Here is a 10,213-nt window from a genome sequence, read left to right as displayed (position 1 = left end):
GGTGATGTGGCTTTTACTAAGGTCTTGTAGACCTTAGATGATGTGCTGATTTCTTGTTTGCCAATGAATTCTCTATAAAGAATGTACTCTGTCAGAGAAATGCGACGCGATACCAATGTTGCATCAATCGGTGCTTACTGATTCAAAGTCCTTTTTTTTTTTTAAGACGGAAGAGACAGAGTGTAAACATGTATTTAAAGCCAGCAGCCAGTAGCCCATACGTCATAACAGAATCCTGTAGATGAGCTGGTTTTGAGAATCAGAAGGTTGCATGTTCAATTCACGTCGGGTTCACCACGCTTCCGCTGCGCCACTCTGATCCACATGTTTGCTGCAATCTCTATCAGTTTCGGATGGCTTCATCCCCCACCTAGCCTGTCTGAGTGGACAATGGTACCTGCAGTGTTCTACTGTAACTTCTATTTCGATAACCTCAAATGCTTTCGAAACTACTCATTGTAGCTCGCAAAAGCTGCTAGAAGGTCATCAAGATAATCTCAATCCTTTGGAGTAGTGGAACGACAGCTTTAACAAGAGATTTCTAAAGTCTACGCATCTGACAGGTGAGGATCCTTTTTGGGCGACCTTTCCTTCGGTGGTATATTAGCTAGCACCTATGCATTTAGGCGAAGCAAACCAGTTGTTCAACAAATTGCTTAAATATATGGAGCTACTGCTACCATAGCATTTCTCACCACCACGAAATGGGTGTGGCCAGGAGAGCTGCTCCTGCCTGCAATCTCTGTGAGTCAGCATATGTGAAAATATTTTAGTCTTCTAAACCGATCACAACCTGCTCTGATACCAATGTGATGAGACCTCAATCGTAGTCCACCTAGCCACGGATTCCTAAGAGTCTTCAGATTACTTTCTTTTTCAGCTCCTTCTGGAATCCTCCCTCCTAGCCTAGTGCCTACCACATGGTGTTCTCTTGAGTGCCATGTGTCCATTTGGACCTTAGAGTCTCTATGCCCATTTAGGCCTTACTTATGCACTCCGTATTGATGCAAGCACTATCGAGCCCTCTAGTTTCCCGCTTCAACACAACCACACTAGACGATTTCGGGATTATGGCTGACGTAACATCAACATATTTAGAAGCATAAAATATGCCCACATACATGACAATCATTGTTGCTAAAAATTGTGTGTCACATCACGTAAATGCACCATGGTTGGCTGCAGTGAAGAGTGCAAAGCATCTAAGGTGTTGATCCCATCAACCAAAAGGTCATAACCTTTAGAGATGTAGTGTTTGATGAAGAATCATAATGGAGGCATCAAACACATAGGACATAGTCAGACCAATTACTTAGTCACATATAGAGAAGGTTGATATGGAAGAGCAAGAATTGCCAGAAGATCCCCCAAAAGTGCAAGAACTTAGATAGTTTACAAGACAAACTAGGCCACTAGCCAAGCTAACATATGCTTAAAAAGGCAAAGCAATTCAAGTTGAAAGCACAAATTATGCTCTTGTGAGTATGATCATGGCTACATTTTCGCCAGTGTACTGAGGATGCAGTCAGCAAGCCAAAATGTCAATTTGCTATGGATGAATAGGTGGATGCTTTCCACTAGAAAAGAAGGACAAGTGGTTTTACAATTTCAAGAACAATCTAGATGGTAGCATTGAAAGATACAAAACCAAACAAGTTGCAAAAGTTTTGGCATAGCACTATGGCCAAGGTTATGATGAGATCCAGTAGAGAAAATATGGATTCCATAAGATTTTTAATATCACTAACTATACTCCATAGATGGAATGTTTACCAGCTAGATGTCAAGTATTCTCTCTTCTCTATGGGTACTTAGATGAGGAAGTAAACATGGAGCGACCTTCAAGGTATGCTAAATAGAGAAAAGAGAATTAGGTTTTCCATCTTAAGAAAAAGAATCTATCTTAAATCAAGCATCCAAAACTTGGGTACAACAAAATGGATAAGTATTTTGTTGATTTGGGATTGATCAAGTCAAATGGAGATCATACACTCTACTTCAAATTTCAAGTGAAAGAAATTACCCTTAGACTTTTGTATGTAGATGGTACGATTATGATAGGAAGCAATGAAAGGTTCATCAACAAGTGAAACAAGACTTAACTAGAGATCTCAACATGAAAGATCTTGGACTTGTGTATTGCAATATTGAATTCTAGAGAGACTCAAATAGCACCTTCATGAGCCAATGAAAGTTTGTGGATAGTCTCCTAAACAATTTTCATATGGTAGATTGCAATCTTGTAGCCACTCCCATGGAGAAAAACTTGAAACTCACCAAAGATCCCAAAAAAACTATAGACAATGGCAAGTATTATCGGTAGCTCATTGGATCTCTTATATATTCGACTATCACAAAACTAGATATTTGTTATGTAGTAAGTTCATTTGCAGATAGTCCCCTAAAGAGTTTTCATATGGTAGATTGCAATCTTGTAGCCACTCCACTCCCATGGAGAAAAAATAGAAGCTCACCAAAGATCCAAATCAATGACAAGTGTATTATTGGTAGCTCATTGGATCTCTTATATATATGAGTATCACAAGGCTATATATTTGTTCTACAATAAGCTCACTCGCATAGTCTTATAAGAATGGAGCCACAAGAGTATTAAGTTACATCAAAGGTACAAGACAATTTGGAATAGAATACAGTCATCCAAGGTTGCATGGATATTGTGGCATTGACTATGTAGGGGATTGTGAGACCAAGAGATCCACTCAAGGATATGTATTTTTCCCTAATCAAGGTCCTATATTATGGTTATCAAACAAGAAGGGACCTTTTTCTTTATCTTCAACAAAAGCAAAAGCAACTTTTTCTTTGTCTTCAACAAAAGCAAAATATATCGCTCACAGTAGGTGCATGTGAGCCTATATGGATAGACTATTAGTAGAAACATATTACTTTGATGAGACAAAGCCAACAATAATATATTGTGATAATCAAATTAAGCTTTAACCGAGAATACATTATATCATTCCAAATTAAAGCACATGAATGACAAAGAGAAGTCCATTAGAGAAATAATGTTACTTGTTGGTATCACATTGCAACATTGCGAAGCAAAGAGAATTTTACAGATATCTTTACCAAACCATTTGTAGAGATTTTTGAGAAACATTGACAAGCTCTAGGAAGGACATTCCCATTAAAGGGGTGTTGTGATGGAATGTAATGTTATTGTCTTCTTCATTCACTCAAATCATCATCTTGAAGAAAGGCGTACTTCATGATGTTGATCTTGAGGGAAAGTATTGAGGATTCATCTCAATATCATGTGTTCATTTTACGCATAGTACTAACACACAAAGTGCTGAAAGGTAATAAGGGTTGGAAATCCTCTCTAAAGCGGTATGTGTATATTCATTTGTTTTAACTAATATAATGTACAATTAATCATCTACGATGTACTCTCAATTGAAGCCCTTTCTCCTCATCTCTCCTCTTCTCCTATCCCTCTTCATAATTGTTCATAAAAGGTCATAATTTTGGTTCATGATTTGATAGCCATGGTTTTGCTTCATGGTGTTGGTAAGCCATGTTTTAGGGACATAGATTTAGCAATCCATGGTCTTCCATGCAATCAAATGAGATGGAATTTGTTCCAATGTATCCAAAATAGATGAGCTTAATTCATCAACCTAGATGAGCTTAATTCATCTATTTAACCTAGGTAAATTTAGTTCCCATCCCACCAAACGAGGTGAACTAAGTTCTCATTAAACCAAACTAGGTGAATTTTGTTCCCAAGGTGGAGCTTCCCCAAATCAAAGTGTCAAGCCTTCACTTTGTATACTAGGGCTTTCCTTCAAGTTTAACCTAGGATATGGTCATTGCATGTCTTAACATGTATCATGCCTTTCTTATGCAATATGATGAGCTAAATTTAGCTTATGTATAACTCTTTTCATTCTCTACATTTGAGCATATAGAAGGTTTATAGTGTATGTCCACATTCCCCTTAGATGACATTATGTTGCATATATGGAGGCACATACTAGCTACATATGGTTTTATCATACCAACAATTTGATGGATTAAAGATGGTGGATCCAAATTGTATTATAGTGACCTTTACCCATGGTCAAGATTTGCATATGTATTCACTATAAAAGGGTAAAGTATGGTTACGAAACCATACATCCCTCCCACTCTTTAGTAATTGACTCCATCTACTAGGCCTTTGAATTTTCTACTTTAATAGAAAATAATTCATGTGCAGGCATCATCTGTAATACCTTGCTAGATCATGTGGAAATTCTTTTAATAGCACCACTATGCTAATTATTGGTTCTCACCACCTTTTCATCATGACCCTAGCAATAGCTAGATTTTGGGATTACAAGCCCTAATCTAGGGTGCAATACACAAACTTCTCATCTTGTGAGAAGAGAATATATGACTTATAGTCTACATTAGCATGCCTTCTTGGGAGGAAGCCTCCTCCTCATCATGTAGACATTGATCCAGTGTCACTTAGCAACATTGTTGTTTGCATGATGAGGAGTTATCTAGGAATATGGAATACATGAATCAAAAGTATGGGAGAGATTCATTTTATTTATGTACATCACAATGTAATATCTACTTCTCCATGTGAAATTCTCTCATCAAGTGGATAATAAGAATGTGGTCCATGTACACTACTTTTTCCTATCATGTGCCTCTTAGTGGCATGGTTGCCTATTAGTGGAGAAGTCAATTTGAGGAGATGGAGAAAAAAATGTCACTTTTTATATTGTGCACTACAAGACATATTCGACTTCTCCAAAAGGAATTCTCTCATCATGTGGGGATTGGGGACATCGTCCACATTATACATTTTCCTATCATGTGCCTTTTAGTGGCTTGGTCACCTATTTGTTGAGATTCCACTTTAAGAGACAAGGGAACTCAGTATGGCACTTTTCATTATTTTCATTTGAAGAATCCATGTAAAATGAATGAGGTATGAAAACATTAAAATTTCCACACTCTCTTTCTTAATTATGAACAAGGCTGCACATGGTGTGCACAAAAGCACTAGCTCTAAATCCCAAAGAATTAAGATAAAATGCTCCTAGTCCTTTTCATCCCCTTTTTTTTCTTTCATGAGTTATTGGGGCCAAGTGGGAGATTAAGTCATAGCACTGCCTAGGACTAGTCCTTGCTCACCTTTGCTAGGGTGGATCATTGGTACTATTCACTGCATCTCCTGGCGCTAGTCCTAATACCTATTCCCAAACCAAATCATCAAACTAGCCAACTCTTTCCTTTTGTTGTTTCTAATAAAAGCAGCATATCCAAACAAAATTTTGCTAACATTAGCAGCAACAATGAGTCAAGAAATCAATCACCACAATAAGTACCATATGATAGCTATGCTATTGTTTTTAGAAAACGAAGAGAACTAGTCTAAGTAAGGACAACTCTTTTGAGGAGTAAAGTGCAATGCAAACTTCTTTTAATTTTCTATGAATGATGTTGATAAGAAATATAAATAGGGCTTTGATCAGTCCAATAAGCTTCAGTTGTTCCATAGTAACTGCTTGTTATAGGAGCATTTCTCCAAACATGGTCAAGTTGCGATGCATAAATCATTGTTGTTGTTTTATTTATTAAATGCAGATTATGTTTTCCATAAGTTTTACTAACTGCTTTTGCTTTGAATATTTGACAAGGATGTCAATGTTTAAATCCCTACTAGCACAAATGTTGGATAATCAATTGGCTTTTGATTTAGTATTTGTGTTAAGTATTGCAAGAAGATGGCAAGGGTACATGAGTTGCTTTAGTGCATCGGTACTACAAACATTGATTGCTTGTTGGCCGAAAATGCATTGTCATTATTTCAAGTATTTTCCAAATGATATCATCAAATATGTGCCTTTTCTTAGCATTTAGCATTCATATTTACAAGAGTGTTCACTTAATAAAAGTAGTTCTTCTGCTAGTTGCAAGAGCTGGTAAGACTTAGTGATGTCATTTCCTTGTTTATTTCTTGTTTCAGGAAATGGAAGTTCTATTGGTTGATTCTTTGAGCAATCATGATGTGTCACATCTATTATATTAGTTTTGTCCATCAATGTAGCACTATTGAAAGAATCAAGCCAAACATTGTTATTTGCACTTGTAGCCATTTCATCAACTTGTTGCTCAAAATTTTGCCAAGCTTTAGCATTTTGATCATTTAAACTTATTCTAAGGTTGAATTTTTTGTGCACCTCAATAATTGAGGTAGGCTAATTTTTGTGTCTTAGTTGTTTGTTTTAAGCTCTCTTTTGTTTCTCAAAATGGAACATAAAGTATTAGCTACTCCTTGTAATAGTTTTCAGGATCACAATGCTGATCAAAGTGTCGGAATCAAATTACTTGTGGCTTTCGTTTTTTTTCTAAGACTTCTTGTCATACTTAGACACAAACTCGTGAGAGATATGAAGTCATAATATTTGGCCATGCTATGTAATGGTCAGTACTTGTTGCAGTAGAGATAAATCTAGTAGAGTCATCCGCCGGCACTGTTTGCAATATCTTGTCAAGCTTCAGGACTGCTACACGGGTGATGTATTTATGAATTGTATTGTTCTGGAGGCATCGTGTAATGGCAATGAAAGTATTGTGTAGACTACTTGTTGTGCTAACATCTGATGTAAGGTTAGAAACGCAACTCCCATCTTTTTTATGAGAGAAATTGCATCGCTATTTTCATTATTGGATTTTCGATTATGTCATGGAATGCTATTGTCCACTTTTGTAAGATATGACATGCAATAAGCAACTGTAGCATATGGAACCAATATGAATTATGGATCAGTGTTTGCATCCCATAACGGTGCCAATGATTTAGCAAATAGATTTGTCCAAGCATTATATGGATTTCTTTTAAAAAACAATGTGGGTCATCTTAGATTTACTCGCAAACATTCAATGTATTTGTCCTTGTTGAGCTCCAATTTTGCTAAGAAATCTTGCAAGTTCTATGCTGCACTTTAAGTCAAATCATTTAGCTCTTTGTCTACATTTTTCAATGTGGCTTTAGTTTCTTTACACTACTCCTGACCCTTACAAAGCCTTGCGTGCCTCTTTTATCCAAAGGCAGCTAGAACATAGGACTCCACAAGGGAGGAAAGGATCTCCTATCTACTCCTTTTGCCTCTATTGTGGGACAGCAGGAGGGACGAACTCCTATCGTAAGCAAACACTACTCTCGACTCTTATGAAGCCCTGAGTGCCCCTTTTGCTCGAAGGCAGCTAGAACACAAGACTCCACAAGGGAAGAGAGGATCTTCTATAAGATCCTTCACTAGTAGAACTCTAAAATAGTCATTTCATCCATTGGAGACAAGGGGAGATAAAATGTACACTTTTTGAAGGTATTTGATGCTGAATACATGGTCTTGCCTTCGAAGAAGTTTCTAGTGCTCCTCTGGGAAGCATGCTAAAGACACACGTGGTTGGAAAAAAGGGACCTTTCTATTTCACACTCCGTACAATGGAGGATCTTCTTACTTGCATCCAGTCAAAGGGCTCAAGTCAAGCAAGTTGTGAAAGGGGAGAGAGAGGAAAAGACGAAAGACTTGACTTCTCATAGAAGACCAAGGTTATGGATTCAATAGCCCCCTTCATGTAATCTCCATTCCCACACTGTGGAAGAAGAATAAAAAAGTTTGCTTCTTCCTATGATGTTTTGGATGATCTATTTGAGGAAAAAGAGTCTCTTACCCACAGCTTTTGATGAAGCTTATCTTTGGTACCAAAAATGGTATCATTATTTCTGTTGTAAGAGGGATTGTTTACGGCAAGTCAACCATTTGATGAGGATCCCTATGATGGCTCACATGAGAAACAAAGAAAGGAACATAGTTTTTTCCGCATGTGTATGGTATATAAACCCAACGTTTGCAAACGTCTGAAGAAAATAAGTATGAAATGGCATTTCAAACGTTACCAGGGGCACATGACTGCAAATCCATTCAGTATACATATTTTTTTGCTTTAAGCATCATGCACACTTTGTTTTATTATTTTGTCTCAGCACTATGGGGGCCAAAAGAATGAATATCAACCAAAGAATTGCCCATTCTGTAGCTAGCAAAGAAATCTGTACGTCATTTAGCTCTTAATTGGATTAAATATTTTCTTAAGACTTGTAGTCCTTGATGTGAAGGTTTTTAAAAGAATATTATGGTTTTATGGGGTCGTGGAAGTTCAAAGATACATCCGCTTATAGAGGCAGGTGGCTGTGGTGCTTGATATAGGTAATGTGATGTCATCATTGGACTTGGATAGTGAGGAGTGGAACAAAGTGATGGCTACAAATTTGAGAGGATTGTGATATCTTTTGTGCTCTAATACCTTATGTTACCCTATGAAAATTTCCTTGATTTCAACATGTAGCTTGGATGAATTATTCATGAAAATGTGGAAATTGGTTTATTCATAAGCCCAGTTCCTAATTAAGCAGTCATACTCATAATCACACATACTTTGTCCATGATATGCATAGGTAGGATTTCATGAGGTACTTACGCATATGGAGATGTACCCATGTACAAAATAATAAATAGCCATCTTTTCTTCTTTAAGATATAAATGGCTTACACAAAAAGGTTTGAAACATACAAAAACACATGAAATAGTATTATTACTCATGGCACATGAGATTTGATCCAAATGGCTCCGGAGACCCATCAAGCACTTTATTCACTCACCAAGGATACATTTAATTCTAACCCTTAACCAACTATCAAGTCACCAAATCAATGAATTCTTTTCATGATTTCTCATCTTATCATCCATGTCCAATGCTTCATACAATCCAAGGAAGAAACACACCAAGAAAAAGAGATTTCACAACATCTAGATGCTCATCTAGAACTTAAGGTACTTTCAAACATAGAAATAATAAGAAAAGTACATGATACCTAAGGAAATCCCTTTACCCTTTATTGAAAAACTTATCGTAATATTCCTACCTCTAAAAAGAGAGGATCTCAATAATTAGAAATTCACTCTTACAACAACATCTTCATCACAACATGACTTGCAACACTCAACATAGAGTAAAAATGTAACAAAACATACAAGAAACCATTTTTTAAATGCAAAGAAAACAGAGCAATCCCTTGTAAAAATGCAAGAAAACACACAACAAATCATAGAAATTCTAAAGTTTGCATTCTTTGTTTTGTTGCTCTATAGGCAGACAATTAGAAGCACAAATATTCTAAGCCATTGCAATCGACATCAAATCATGATTCTTAACCTATGCTTTCTTCACATTCCATTTACAATCTACTTCAAAGATATGTTCCATCATCAAAGAGCTTCACACAATATTAATAGTTTCATGTCATCCTCTTTCTAACAGAAAACATTTTTCGCTAACCTTGTTATGCATAATATACCATACAATAGATCCGAGCTTTCTTGCTAGACAAACATCCCCCAAATGCTACCCAAAGTATATTTCTAGCTCGGCAAAGTGCATAAAGTCTTCAACTTTGCATAGGTCACTAATGCTAAGGACAAAGCATTTCAACTTTCTCATCAAAATTCTCAACCTATGGTTTCTCACATTCTATTCACAATCTACTTCACATATATATTTCATAACCAAAGAGCTTCACACAATATCAACTATTCTCATCACGTCCACTTTCTAACCATAAAAGAATTTTTGTTGCACATTACATCCTCTAAATAGAATCAAACCTTACTCCACATAATATACATACACAAATGCAAGTTTTCTTGGTGGACAAGCATCCTAAATGCTGCCAAAAGAATATAAAGATCAAAGACAACTATTTGTAACATCTATGCATAGAAACATCTATAGAAAGACCAAAGAATTAATGGCCGAATCATACACAATAGAAATTGGTCTATCAAGGCCGTCAACACAGCTGCAACTATAGAATTTTGAAAATATATAGAGGTATTTCAATTCCAAACTTGCAACCTTTTTTATATCTTTTCGTTTAGCTTTTCTTTCTATTCATCATTCTGTCCCCCACCTTCACCTTTGTCCTCTTTTCCCTTACCTTTTCTATCTAGTTTGTATGAGTTGGAATTTCTTCTATTGCCTATTGGTAGTCAACGAATTATTGGTTGGGAATCCAACTTGCTTTTTTGCAGAGGATATGGAGGGTGTTTGAGCATCTAGTGGTAGCTTCAAGCAAACTGTTTGCTTCTCATTTTTGAGTTTGTCCATTGTTCTTTTCCTGTG

Source organism: Dipteris shenzhenensis, chromosome 14, assembly GCF_047967505.1.
Source record: "Dipteris shenzhenensis isolate YYH24624 ecotype China chromosome 14, Dip_SZ_1.0, whole genome shotgun sequence".
Classification (NCBI taxonomy): domain Eukaryota; kingdom Viridiplantae; phylum Streptophyta; class Polypodiopsida; order Gleicheniales; family Dipteridaceae; genus Dipteris; species Dipteris shenzhenensis.
This window is presented reverse-complemented; position numbering follows the sequence as displayed.